Source organism: Rhinolophus sinicus, unplaced genomic scaffold (assembly GCF_036562045.2).
Source record: "Rhinolophus sinicus isolate RSC01 unplaced genomic scaffold, ASM3656204v1 Contig152, whole genome shotgun sequence".
In the NCBI taxonomy this organism is placed as follows: Eukaryota; Metazoa; Chordata; class Mammalia; order Chiroptera; family Rhinolophidae; genus Rhinolophus; species Rhinolophus sinicus.
This window is the reverse complement of record NW_027423951.1, coordinates 1-14,300: the sequence shown is the minus strand read 5'-3', so window position 1 is coordinate 14,300 and position 14,300 is coordinate 1. Positions and strand designations below refer to the sequence as shown.

General features: G+C 38.0%; 1 long non-coding RNA gene across 1 annotated transcript; it reads left to right on the top strand.

Moving 5' to 3' along the window:
• The first annotated feature begins 2,787 nt into the window (after positions 1 to 2,787).
• LOC141569918 (uncharacterized) lies at positions 2,788 to 14,300 on the top strand. The gene is made up of 3 exons (XR_012493660.1): positions 2,788 to 2,921; positions 3,052 to 3,143; positions 14,216 to 14,300. It is a non-coding gene; the product is annotated as an uncharacterized LOC141569918 (long non-coding RNA).

Sequence of the window (14,300 nt, the reverse complement as noted above, 5' to 3'; positions counted from 1 at the left end):
GGCTTAATGCTGAGCACATAGAACATTCTGGTATACGCATGTAGTCCCCAGGAAGCTAACCTTCGAAGAGCCTGTACTTTTGTTTATATACTGAACTGAGTAATAATTTAGGAGTCTCATGAAATACGGATGTTAGGACAGCTTAATGGAGGGGGGTATAGTAGAGTCACAAAAATACACAGGATTAATTATTTTAGAGTCAGAATGGATTGTAAAGCTCCAAAGTGTGGGAAGCAGCAACGTTGGTTATTAATAATTGAGAGAAGTAGGTGTTATACTGTTTATTCACAGACCTAATTGTCAGTTCATTCAACAAATATTTACAGGGTTCCCACTGATGTGCAAGGCGCCAGGGTGGGTGGTGGGGATGCAGCAGTGAATACAACAAAATCCTGTCCTCATGGAGCAGAAGCAGACAGGAAACAATAAGTATGACAGGTCTTGATGGACACTCTCATCGTGAGGGGGAGGGTGGCAGATTAGATGGAGTGATCCAGGGTCCTCGCCAAGAATCGGTAGTGAAATCCGCATATGCGGAGGACCCACTTAAGTTCTATACAGATTTTGACTGCACACGTGCTCAGTACCCCTAATTCCCGCATTCTTCAGTGGTCCATTGTAAGTGTTATGTGAATAATTATCTGTTTTATTTACTGCTGCTATCCCCAGAACCTAGAACAATGTTTGGCCAATGATACGTGCCCACATATTTGTTCCCATGAATAAATGAGTAAATGCAACCCTTTGCTTCATAGAACATGCTCTTATGCTTCCTATTCTGTTTAAGTCCTTCCATCCTTCTAGTGTTTTTTTCCTCCTTTTCCTCCTCTTCCGACTTTAGTGTGGGGAATGATGTCTATATACCATTCCTGAGGTTGGGTCCAGTCTCTTTGCTTTCTTGGTACATAGTGCTGCCTTTTCTTTTTTTCTTTTTTTTTTTTTTAACTTTTAAAACTTTATTTTGAAATAATATTAATCTCACACAGAAGTTGCAAAATAGCACATGAACCACAAACACATTATGCTAAGTGAAAGACGATAGTCACCAGAAGACAAATATTATGATTCCACTTATATAAGGCATCTAGAGTAGTCACAGTGGTTAAAACAGAGAAAGTAGAATAGTGGTTACCAGGAGCTGGGGGGAGAGGGACTTGGGGGGGAGGGGGTTATTGTTCAATGGGTACAGAGTTTCAGAGAACAAGTCCTGGAGATGGTTGCACAGTATCGTGAATGTAATTCATGCCAGTAAACTGCATACTTAAAAATTATTAAAATGGTAAATTTTGTTATGTATATTTTATCACAAGAAAAACAGTACAGAGAGTTCCCGTGTACTCTATCTCCCAATGATATATCCTATATAAGTGCTGCCTTTTCAATGTTTGTTATGTTTTAGTGAAAGTCTGGGGCACTGATGTTTCTCTTAATAATCCTGCTCCCAATTTAGGTTCATGTTTCTCTCAGGAAGCCTTGGGCAGTACTTAAGTGTTAATAAAAGGCAACTCGAACTGTTCCACTTTATTTTTATGTGCTACTACTTTGCATGTTTTTCAGTTGTTTATTCTATTAGTGTTATATGCTTCTGTTTTCCTGCGATATGGTGAGGTTTTTCTATGATCATAGTTTATGAGGAAAATAGAAAAAAATGTAATGGGAAGGTTAAGATTTAAACAATCATGTGATAGCCTCCAGAGTAGTCGGCTCCCCTCCAGCTTTTGCTGCTTCTACCTGTTGCCTGGATCTGGTCTCCTAGATTAGGCCAGCTATCTGCTGCTGCTGTTCTCTCTGAGATACAGATGTGGAGAGAAAGTGTGAAGATGAAGGTCACATGTGGTTATAATATTAATAGGAATGTGGGTTGTGAATACAGATTGAAAATCTGTAGCCACAGATAAAGAAAAAAACTTATCTTAGTTGGAATTTAGATAGTATCTCTAATTTTAAGGGGAGAAAATTGAAGTACATTAGACAAAAGGTCATAGACTCTGTTGGATGGGGACTTGAACTTAGTTTCGTTTTTGGTAAGTATTCAGTTTTTCTCCAGAATATTAGATTTTCACGTGAAGTTCATTTGCAGTGGCATGAGATCATCTGAGATTATGACATTAGGAAACATGAGTTAATGTGGAAACATTGCCAAGACTATACAGAAAAATTTGCCATTAGTTGATGTTAAAATAAAATTTTTCTTTTTCTTTTGTAATCCAAGTGGTGGTAGAAGCATAATTTAGTGCTTAAAGGGGTCTCAGGTGGTGGATTATCCAAGCATTGAAGAGAGGCTCTCACAGGTATAACTCATTGATTGGCAGCATGGGTGGCTGCAGTCCATTAGATTATGGCGGCCGCCTTAACCTCACAGAGGGTGTTTAAAATTATTTAATAGTTGTAGGGCCTACTGTCAACATTTATAGTCAAATAGAATATCCCAGATGAGAGGCACAGGAGGAATCCACTCTCTTGCCCAGTTTTAAGGTGAAAAGCTCTGTTTCAATATAGTTCCCACCTGAACTGATACTGACATGCCTTCCTCACAGGGTTGTGAGGATTAAATGATTTATGTGTGAAAACAGTTTGCAAACAATAAAGTGTTCTTTCCTCTATACAGAGCAGTGTTTAAAAACTCAGTTTGATACTTAAAAATATTTTACTGGCACTGTCACAAAGAAATAAAAGGGTTTGATCTGTTTTTTATTTTCATACATTGTTTTAATGGTATTTATTTGTTAATAGCTATTGTTGTCTCTTCTTCTAGAAACTAATATGTATACTACATGTTACTTCATTCTAGGGAGCTCGGGTTGGTCGAATAGATGCTTTCGTTCAGAGCTTGGACAAAAATTTTATGGTTCCAGTAGGTGGCGCTATAATTGCTGGCTTTAATGATTCCTTCATTCAGGAAATCAGCAAGATGTATCCAGGTAAGTAAATCAATTGCTCTTCAGAAAGAGTAACTAACAAACAAAATCCATTTGTGTAGGCTACTATAATAAATCTTAATTTCCAAAGCTTTTCCCCGTTGTGAATGTAACTCGTTCATTCTTATTTCAGGAAGAGCTTCAGCGTCACCTTCTTTAGATGTCCTTATTACTTTATTATCACTCGGATCAAATGGCTATAAGAAGCTATTAAAAGAAAGAAAGGTACGCTTTCCCTTTAGGTGTAAAATAGTACTCCTGATTAGAACAGCACTCTGAATCACTGGTGTTTTTGCCTATTGGTTTGTCACTTTTGATTATAAATCTGTAGTACGGTCCTAGGGATTTGCTTCGATCTGGAACCACCCTGGGTGGTTTGCAATTAATCATTGTCATCCTGTTTATCCAGATATTCTGAAGAATCTTGGACAGGTGATTTCGCCTTTTTTTTTTGAGAAACTACATTAGGGATTCTTATTAGTTCAGTAAAATTCAACTCATTTGTCACTTAGATAGAAGCTCTTGAAAGACAAACAGACAAGGCTTTTAGAAACCCGTAGGCTTGTGCAGGTGTGAGCTGTCAGTTGAAGAAGGTAGAACCAGGTCAGAAGTTGGTCAGCTACTCATTCTAAAATAATAAGTCCATCCCTCGCCGTTATTGGAATGCTGAACTCACTGGTTATGTTGGCCAGAAAGAGAAAATGACATCTGTGCTTGAAAACTGGGCTTTGTCTCCAGCACTAAGAACTACCTTCATTGAGGCCAGCTCCAGAGTCGTGACAGTGTTGGCAGGGCTAGTCAGACCAAGATGCTTTATTTGTCTCTCATCTGGGAGAGCCGGAGGCGCCTGGTGCCGTGCAGTTTTGTATCTGTACAACTTTCCAACACTTAGCAGTTATGGTACTTTGGATTTTATAATAGTACTTTACATATTTTTAAATACTTTCATAGGTATTATTGGATAGATCATCTCAACAGCCTTATGAATATGTAACAGAAGTTTTAAAATTTTTGTGCCCTATTTTACCTTCCCCCCACTAATTCAGTCCATAGGAAACTAATTATTTACTTTTTATTGTGAGGCCATCTCTTAAGATTTACATGATCTAGGAAAAGATGCTCAACGTCATTAGTCATTAGGGAAATTCAAATTAAAACCATAATGAGATAGCACTACACACTTATTAGAAGAGCTGATACAACTAGTTGTTTCATTATGGAAAAAGGACTTGAACTTGCAGATTTTATTTTCTCATTTATGAAAGAAAGAATTGATACCTCAGGCCATTTCTAGTTCTGAAAGACTGTGGAATTGTCTGACAACAGCTACTTCCTGGGCCACAGGCATCGTGATCAACATTGGCCTATAACTCACAATCTAGCACAAGTCATATTGGGAAAGTATATATCAGACATGTTTTTAAGGTTGAAGATTTTACGATGATGGTCTCTTCAATTTCATGGCACCTCATATCCGTTTCCACCCCTATCAGGCTGTCTTGGTTCCCCCAATCTAAACAATAATAAGCCCACTTAAAATAGCGTGGTCGAAAGTAGGGACCAGTGTTTTTGTGAAATTCAAAGTAAATGAAGGTGAATGTGTGGGTAAGTTTAATTTACTAAATATTTATTGAGCACATACTATGTTTGGGGCACATAATATTGATATAGCAATCAATAAAATAGACAAAGATACCTGCTCTTGTGGAGCTTACATTGCATATGGGGGAGACCAGCAATAAAAAAGTAACATAAAACATAAATTATAAAGGTTACTTAATGCATAAATGATAAAGGTTCAAAGTGCTCTGGAAAAACCAAAAACAGAGTAAAATAAGAGAATTGGGGATAACGCTGTGGTGGTGGGGAGGGATACAGTGGTTAGGGCAGGCCTCAGGCAGGTGACATTGAGTGCACAGGAAGGAGTTTGAGGGAATATACACATGTGATGGAGAAGAGTGCGGCAGAAAGCCGGCCCAAGGATCTAGGGCAGACACGGTGTGTTTGCAGTGCAGTAAAGAGGCCAGGGTGGCTGGAGCAGGGTAAGCAAGGACGAGAGCTGTGGGTGCTGAAGCCAGAGTGGTAACGGGGGGCGGCTTTCTAAGCCATAGGAAGGTCTTTGCCTCATATTCTGAGGGAAATAAAGAGCCACTGGAGGGTTATGAATAGAGGAGTATGGTGATCTGACTTATATTTTAAAGGATCACTCTGGTTGCTGTGTTGAGGGGGGAGGGAGCGGGTAGAAACTGGGCCACCTGTTAGGAGGCCTTCGCAGTAGTCAGCAAGTGAGGTTAGTTTGGATCTAGATAGAGACAGTGGAGGCAATGAGAAGTGGTTGGATTCTAGGTCTGTTTTGAGCTGGTAGGAGTTTATGATGGATGTATTGTATGAGAGAGAGAAGTCAAGAGTAATTGTGAGACTTTTGACCTGAGGAATTGAAAGCATGGAGGAGCCATTAACTGAGATGAGTAAGACTGGGCCTTTCAGAAGGCCAGGAGTTCAGTTTCTGACAAAAGTAAATTCAGAATATCCGTTGACATCTAGATGGAGATGTCAGGTAGAGCGTGGGATATGAGTCTTGTGTTAAGAGAGAGACTGGGCTGGAGATAAAATTTGGGGAGTTAATTGGCCATGAGCCCAGATGCGATTGCAAGAGAGATAGTCTAATAGAAAAGAGGTACAAGAACAGAGCCCACAGTTACTCGAACAGGAAGAGGTATGGTGAAGAAGAAGGGACGAGCACAGTAGTTAGAAATAACAGAAACTTGGAGAGAGAACATATATAATGTCATAGCGTTTTAATATTTATGAATAGGTAGATAATATTCTATGGAGTTTGAGATGGACTGCATAAATGTTCCAAGGATCAAAGCTTGAAAATATAACTTGTTAGTTGTCTATTTTTGATCTTTTTAGTTGTCATAGTGCAGTCTTTTCTTATAGTTCCTTTTTACCTTATATCGATCACTGTACAGATTTGGGTAAAAATTCATTTTAAGCTAAGTAAATGGAAAATATAATAGCTCTGACAATAAGACTATTACACAAAGTCTTAAGTTAGCTATTTAAAGAGTATAATTTATTACATAGAAACTTTAAACATTTTTAGATGCTGTTATTATATCAAATAAGCACACTACACATATTTAGTATTTTCTATTTTTGTTCTTGAGTTGACACTAAATAATAGCTAATAATATTAAATATTTGCTATAATACAATAATGTAAGTCTTGAGTGGCTTTGTAGTTAAATTTATTTAACTAGCAAGTTAAACTGATTATGACCATCAGGTGTCTGAAATGAAACTTGGTTCTTGGTTATGGGTAGTCTAGTAGACTAGTATCTTCCTTGGATTTTGCCATTGATACTTCTGTTCTGGGCATCCTTTGCTTGATGTATAGTTGATGCTAATCAGATGTTTGTTGAATGAACCAATGCAGAGTGTTTGGGAACATATAGGTTCAGTGTTGTATAGTCCTCTCTTGTTTTACACAGAATAAGTATCTTTCTGGAAAGTTAGGAAACAAATAACATTATGATACTGACCTCCATTAAATTAGATGTTCTTATGGAAACATTTCCCTATGTGGATACAGTTGAAAATTTATGAAAAGAAATGAGTAAAATGTGATTACCTGCTGTGTATAACAGGTAATGTACTTCTGGGAGTAGCACGTCCTCCCTACTACGTATTCCTCTTCCAAAGCACTTTTCTTACACTAGGAGTTTGGAATTGTTGATTTTAGGGGTGTTTTGTCATTGCTTTGGAATCTAAGAATTTCTGTTATGCCATGGTTCTTCTGACTTCTGACATGTGGGGTTTGACTTCAAAATTTTCAGCTACTTTTAGATGATTCCAGAGGCCCACGAGTGTGTACATTTTGCTTAGCATGAGTGGCAATGCACCTGCTTTGAGAACGACCTGCAGGGTGTGTAGCTCAGCTGGTGAATGGCTCTAGCAGGCAGTCCAGCTCTGCTTTTCATTGAGACTTTGTTCTTTATTAATCATTGGATAAATACTTCATGGGAGAAATTTTATGTCCTAGTGATATTTATAAATTGGATGGCTCCATCTCAGCTGTCAATGGTAACTCGCTGTAACACCCAGAACTTTGTTCTTTTCCTTTTATCTAGATAGAGTGGAATAAACAGGGACAGGACAAGAACAGGATTATAGCTATGGGGTATTAAGACATGTTTATAGGAGTCCTGCTGGCTAATGTTAGTTATTTAACCTGAAAACTCTTTTAGGCTAAGGGAAAAGTAGGTAAGTGGGGAACAAACATTTTTATGAATATCTACCATATACCGGGAACTCTACAAGGTTCATTATATTCATTATTTCATAGAGTAAGTTTTTGAGGTAGGTATTATCCCCATTTTACAGATGGAATTGAGCAGAAAAATTAAGTGCTTACCCAAAGACCACATATAAGTGCCAGAACTGCTATTGAAACTCAGGTGTTTGTGACCTAAAGCCTCTGCTCTTTGCTGTCTTACCACTCTCCTCTCACTGCTTCCATTGAGAGAGCATTTACCTGCCCTGTGCTAGGCATTTGAGCCATAGAAATGGTGATCTCGACCCCACACATTTACCTGGTGGAGGGATGTAAAACCCCAAAGGCTCTAGTGTATTAATTGGTTTTATTTAAAATTCTTTGTATAGAATTTGTTTACAATAGAGACTGTTTGCAGTAGTAATCTTCAAAGTACTAGAATGCTCATTTGAGAACTCTGTCATTGTAAGTGAATAAAAATAGTTCTTTAACAACTTCATTCAGCAAGCAGGTCTTTTCGTTGAAATATGACGATGTCCTCCATAAACCATAATTGCACATAGGTAGCATAAATATTGGTTTTTTTATTGGATTCATTGCAGAAGTAAGGGCCTCTTTTGTTTAAATGGACTTGCTTTTGAACTGTGAAAATTTAATCGTGATAGTTTATTGGTTCAGCTCTGGAGAAGCTGAGGCAAAGCTATTTTGCTCCAGCCAGAGCTATTTATATACCATCACTGAGAGCTCCTTTTTATATTATTGGTGTTACTGCATGCTAAAAAAAGGAGCGTTAAAAGAAAACTTAGGAAGTTTTTTTATTCTATGCCCTTATTCACCACCATGATATTTTTTAGAGGTTATTTCATCTATATCTCTTCAAAAAAGGCTTTATGTTTTGCACAGTAGAGGCAGACAAGAACTCAGCTTGAAGCCATTCCTTCTCAAGCTTTCTTTTTTGAAGAGTGAAAGGATCAGAGAGAGTGGAACTGTGAGTGTGAATTGAACCTCTTTGCCCTTAGCCCTTTCCTGATCAACACATCTGCTTTACTGAGAGGAGAAATGACCATGAATGGAACTGAAGAGGTCTTTAAGGAAGGGGTTCAAATTTTGAGAAACTGTTTCTTTGAGTTTCTCTACGCAAAAAGAAAGATCAGCCTTAAGTATTTATCCTTACTTCTGTTTTGCTTCCAGAGAAGACCATTATTCTTAGCTTTCCTTTGAGAAGAGTGTTTGGTTGAGAAGGGCAGACAGATAAACATGGTTGCAAGTATCTGCTGAGTGAGACAAGTACAGAAGGAGAATAACCGCGGAATGGCTGCTGCAATGGCTGGAATTTGTTAGCTGAAGTTTGGAGGACAAACTAAGTTCTAAAAGAACATCAGACGTAAACCTCAAACAATGTCGGATAACAAACCTGAGTTTGGAAACACTGGTAGATCTGCAGCCCTAAAAGTAGAGTGCTTGCCTCAACACAAGTGTAAGGTTTCAGTCCTGGATGTGGGTGTCCATACTTGAAGATAACAGTCTAAATGCAGCGTGCAGACTCCACCGAAGAGTCTACAAGCAGTGCTTTAGCCTGTGATGCAAGGACTGCCGAGTGTGCCTGCATCCTTGTATCTGGCCATAGAGAGCTGCACGCTGCATTTATACTGTTATCTTCAAGTATGGACGCCTGTGTGGGGATATGTACCCACAGTCACTTGTCTGTCCAAGTGATGTTTCCCTTCTGATTTATAACCTACCTTAGTAGACATACTGTAATAATACGTGAAGTTCTATTTTTGTCTTATCCTGTAACATGCAACAGTGTGTATCAAAAAACATGATTACATAAGACCTTTTTCTTCAAGATTTAGTGAATTATGCACATCTTTGGGTTATGGGGAGGGATAGGCTGAATGTTGGGCTTCATGACTGCAAATCAATGTGCAAAAGGCCATCTGAAAGGTAATGCTTAATATAATTCAACTTCTCTGCCATTAACATCTTGAACTATGGTGCAAAGTTTTGTATTTTTTATTCTAGAAATATAGCTGACATTAGCATTCAGGTATACAGTTCAGTTTATCTCTAGTGAAGAGTCTTTTAAAATTAAGTTAAATACAGCACAAAAGACATAGAAAATCAATAATATTTCATTTCTTTTAAGTAAGATCTTTCTATATACATTTGCTTGGGGTGCTTATAAATTTTTGCCTTCACAGAAGTATTTTATAATAAATGTCAGTTATAGATTTAACTGTAGCAAAAAAATAGTGTAAGTTCTGTAGTACCTTTAATACATCAGGTAAAAAACTGCTTAGCTAAGTATTAGTGTCGGAAATAGTGGTACAGTCTCCTAAACCATATATTTTAATCTAGTGATATTAATGGGAGAGCATTTAGGACCTTAATATGTAGAATATTGTAGGATTCAGTGTTTTGTACTGTAAGATAATTTAAGCTTCTTTGCTTTTCTGATTACCTATCATAACCCATCACCCATATAGTATCTCAGAGTAGAGATACTATAGATATTTGCAGGTGGATATGAATTTGACTCACAAATATTTTCTTATTTGTCTAATTATTCCCATACAGTGATATATGAGATCTAGTTACCTTAGTAGTATGTTTGTAGTCTAAAGATTTTTATCCTAATGTTAGCTGCAGTTAAAACTGAATTCTAGTGGCATTAGCAAGATTTATAGACCTGGTTAAAATGTATTTGTTAAAGTATTAGAAATTGAACATTGGGAAAATTTCAGTTTTTAATAATAGCCATGTTTGCATCAGTAAGTTTAAAAGCACACTACAGGTGTTACTAAGGAAACATTTCCTCTCTTTAGAAATAGCTAAGTACAAATTAAGTACATTTGACCCTTGAACAATGGGTTTAGGGTCACCAACCCACTGCAGAGTCGAAAGTCCAGGTATAGCTTTTGATTTCCTGAAAACTTAATGACAGTGGGCCCTTTGTATCTGTGGGGGGGGGGGGGGGATTAGATTGGTTCCAGGACCCCATGTGGATACCATACTCTGCAAATGCTCAAGTCCCTTTCATGTGGCCTAGAACAATACATACAGTACAGTTGGCCCTCCACATTCACAAATTCTGAACCTTGGATTTAAAATACATTTTTTCAACCTGTGATTGAAAAATAGATGCAAACTTGTGGATACAGATGGCCAACTGTATTCATTGAAAAAAATCCATATATAAGTGGACCTCCACAGATCAAACCCGTGCTGTTCAAGGGCCAACTGTACTCTCCAAGTGTGACCACAATGGTGATTATTGTGGCAGCCATACTAGATAGAATATTATTTTAGATTCGTCCTCAAAAAATAAGTTTTTTATTATTGCTATTAGTGGGGAAAACGTGGGAGTCTGTAAGAGGAATTTCCTGGCTGCAAATTTGTTACTGCTTATAAGAGGTTGATTATTTTGAGACTAAAAGAGAATTAGATGCAGATTAAGACTCTGGTTTATATATAGATGAAAAATCAGTAATTAATACCTAAATTAAAAAGGAACTTTTTAAAAAAACAATATAGAACATTTAAATTAGTGACCTAGTTACTTTATAACAGATGAAAATATATAAATGAACTCAGGAATTCTACGCTTTATTAACACTGGTATCTTTATATTTCTAAGAAAAGATGCCTACAATAACTTTTTTTTCCTGTTTCTGGTGATAACATTTCGCTACACTTTTTTTTTTTTGGTGACAAAAGAGAAAGGCTTTTCACATTTATCAGTAGCACTTACTCATAGGTTCATTAGGTATTACAAATGTGGATAATATATTGAATATAAAAACTTCAATTTCTTTTTTTTTACTCTTTTTTTTAATTATAGTTTATTGGAGTGACAATTGTTAGTAAAGTTACATAGATTTCAGTGTACAATTCTGTAATACATCATCTATAAATCACACTGTGTGTTCACCACCCAGAGTCAGTTCTCTTTCCATCACCATGTATTAGACCCCATTTACCCTCTTCTAGAGCCCCTCTCCCCCCTTACCCTCTGGTAACCCCTAAACTACTGTCTATGTCTATGAGTTTTTGTTCCTTCATTTGTTTGTCTCATTCTTTTGTTTTCAGTTTTATATACCACATATCAGTGAAATCACATGGTTCTTGACTTTTTCTGTCTGACTTATTTCACTTAGCGTTATAATCTCAAGATGTATCCATATTGTCACAAACGGTACTATTTCATCTTTTCTTACTGCTGAATAGTATTACATTTGTGTATATATACCACAACTTCTTTATCCATTCATCTGTCGAAGGACACTTTAGTTGTTGCCATGTCTTGGTCACCGTAAATAAAGCTGCAATGAACGTTGGAGCACACTTGTCTTTATGGATAAATGTTATCAGATTTTTGGGGTAGATACCCAGGAGAGGGATTGCTGGGTCATATGGTACTTCTATTCTTAATTTTTTTTTTTTTTAAGATTTTTTATTGGGGAAGGGAACAGGACTTTATTGGGGAACAGTGTGTACTTCCAGGTCTTTTTCCAAGTCAAATTGTTGTCCTTTCAGTCTTAGTTGTGGAGGGCGCAGCTCAACTCCAGGTCCAGTTGCCGTTGGTAGTTGCAGGGAGCACAGCCCACCATCCCCTGTGGGAGTCGAGCGGGCAACCTTGTGGTTGAGAGAACACGCTCCAACCAACTGAGCCATCCGGGAGCTCAGCAGCAGCTCAGCTCAAGGTGCTGTGTTCAATCTTAGTTGCAGGGGGCGCTGCCCACCATCCCTTGCGGGAGTTGAGGAGTCGAACGGTAACCTTGTGGTTGAGAGCCCACTGGCCCATGCGGTAATCAAACCGGCAGGCAGCCTTTGGAGTAGTTAGGAACATGGAGCTCCAACTGCCTGAGCCACTGGGCCGGCCCTATTCTTAATTTTTTGAGGAACCTCCACACTGCCTTCCATAGCGGCTGCACCAGTCTGCATTCCCACCAACAGTGTATGAGGGTTCCTTTTCTCCACAGCCTCCAACACTTGTTACTATTTGTCTTGTTGATGATAGCCATTCTGACTGGGGTGAGGTGATATCTCATTGTGGTTTTTATTTGCATTTCTCTGATGATTAGTGATGTTGAGCATTTTTTCATATGTCTATTTGCCATTTGTATGTCCTCTTTGGAGAAATGTCTCTTCAGGTCGTCTGCCCATTTTTCAATTGGGTTGTTTGTTTTTTGTTGTTGAGTTTCATGAGTTCCTTGTATATTTTGGATATTAGCCCCAATTTCTTTTAGTGATTTAAGATTTCATAATTGCGACGCGCTGAGAATTAATCTTATAAAATATCCCCCAAATTTAAGAATGACAATTTGGCCGTACCACTTAAAAATTTCCAGGTCAGAATATAAAATATACTGTTGTCAACAAGGGTAAAAATATTTGTGGTCTTCAGCTGACTCATTAATAATTCATAAACTTGGTAGGAATTTTCCTCTTCTCTTAATCTTTACCTAACAAAAGACAGAGTTAGTCATCTCATCTCTATACGTTAGACATGTACAAGCTATTCTGAGTCCGAGTGGGATCAGACTATGCAGCCCTTAACTTACAGAAAACTAAAGCAGCTTTTGTGGCTTTTGAAGTTGGAGAGGTATCATGTCCTGCTGTCTCTACAACAGGTTACTTACTCTGTTGACCTTTGGCTTTTAGGTGTATCTTTAGAGTATATAGGTTTTGATTATGGCTTTGTTCAGCGGCAGAGGTTTTTTTTGGCAGATTTTCGTTCTAGCCAGTACGTTTTAAAGGGCTTTCTAGGAGAAGAAACTATAGTTTTAAGTCACACAGTTGTCAACTTAATATTTATTTGTAACTTTGTTAAACTCCCACTTATATACATGTGCACATGAAATTTCATACTTATAAAATATATTTTTATTTATTAGATATACATTACTTTCTAGACTAGGATCAAAAATACAGTTTTTAGTTGCTGTATTCTTTTAATTAAGGGAATTGTTAATTTTACGTTTCTATGATTTATAGGAAATACATTTTTAAACTACCCCTACCTAAGTTACTTATATTCTAAAAGCCTGCCACGTTTTTTTTTTTTTTTTTTTTTTTTTTGTGTTGAGAAAACAGTGGTGAAGAAGACAAAGTCCCTGCTTCCAAGGAGTTTTCCATTCTAGTAGGTAGTCATAGGCAGTATTCATGTAAGCAGATAAATGAGATACTTTCAGGTTGTGATAAATTGTAGTGAACGAACCAAAATAGGTGATGGTGTTAGAGGGAGATTGAGAGTCGGGAGTGGGCAGTCGGAGAGCTACTTTTATAGGGAAGTAATAAAAGAAGGTCTCCTTGGTCTGTGACGTAAGGGACCACTCATGGGATGATCTGGGAGGAGAGCCTCTGAGTCTAGGGGAAGCCGCCATAAAGTTCTGACACCAGAATGAGCTTGGCACGCTCAGCTGTTGGAAAAGAAGCTGACGTTGCCGGCGCTGTAATAGTGATGGGGGACGGGGAAGGACAGTTGCTGAGTCAGGCATGTTGGCTGGGCCAGATCACTGGGGGCTTAGCTTACAGATGTTTTATACTCACAGGAGGAAGTCATTGCGGGGAGGCATGATGTAGTTGCTGCTTTGGAAAGACCACTCTGGCCTCCGTGTGTAGGAGAGATTGTAGACGGGTAGGAAAGGAGGCAGAGAAGATATTCAGAATGTGTGGCTGTGGTCCAGGGAGGAGATTGACAGCTCTTTGCACTAGAGCAGCAGCCATGGAGGTTCTGAAAGGAGGATGGATTTGTGATAGGTACATAGTAGCCCCAAAGCAGGAAATGTGCTGGTTCATCTCCATCTTTACCTAAAGCCTGTGCTTTCTGATCATTGTAGCAGCTTTGCATCTCACTATATTGCAGCAAAGGAAAGAGTTGCTCCTAGGACACATGACTGAGTTTAATTTATAGCACAGACTTCACACCAATCAGATTTTGTCTTACTAAATCTGGCAAGTTGCAGTTAGTATTTATTTGATTTTCTTTAAGTGTAACATTTTGTTGTTGCAGGAAATGTTTTCATATCTGTCCATCCAACTAAAGAAGCTGTCAGAAGCCTACAATGAAAGATTATTGCATACACCTCACAATCCCA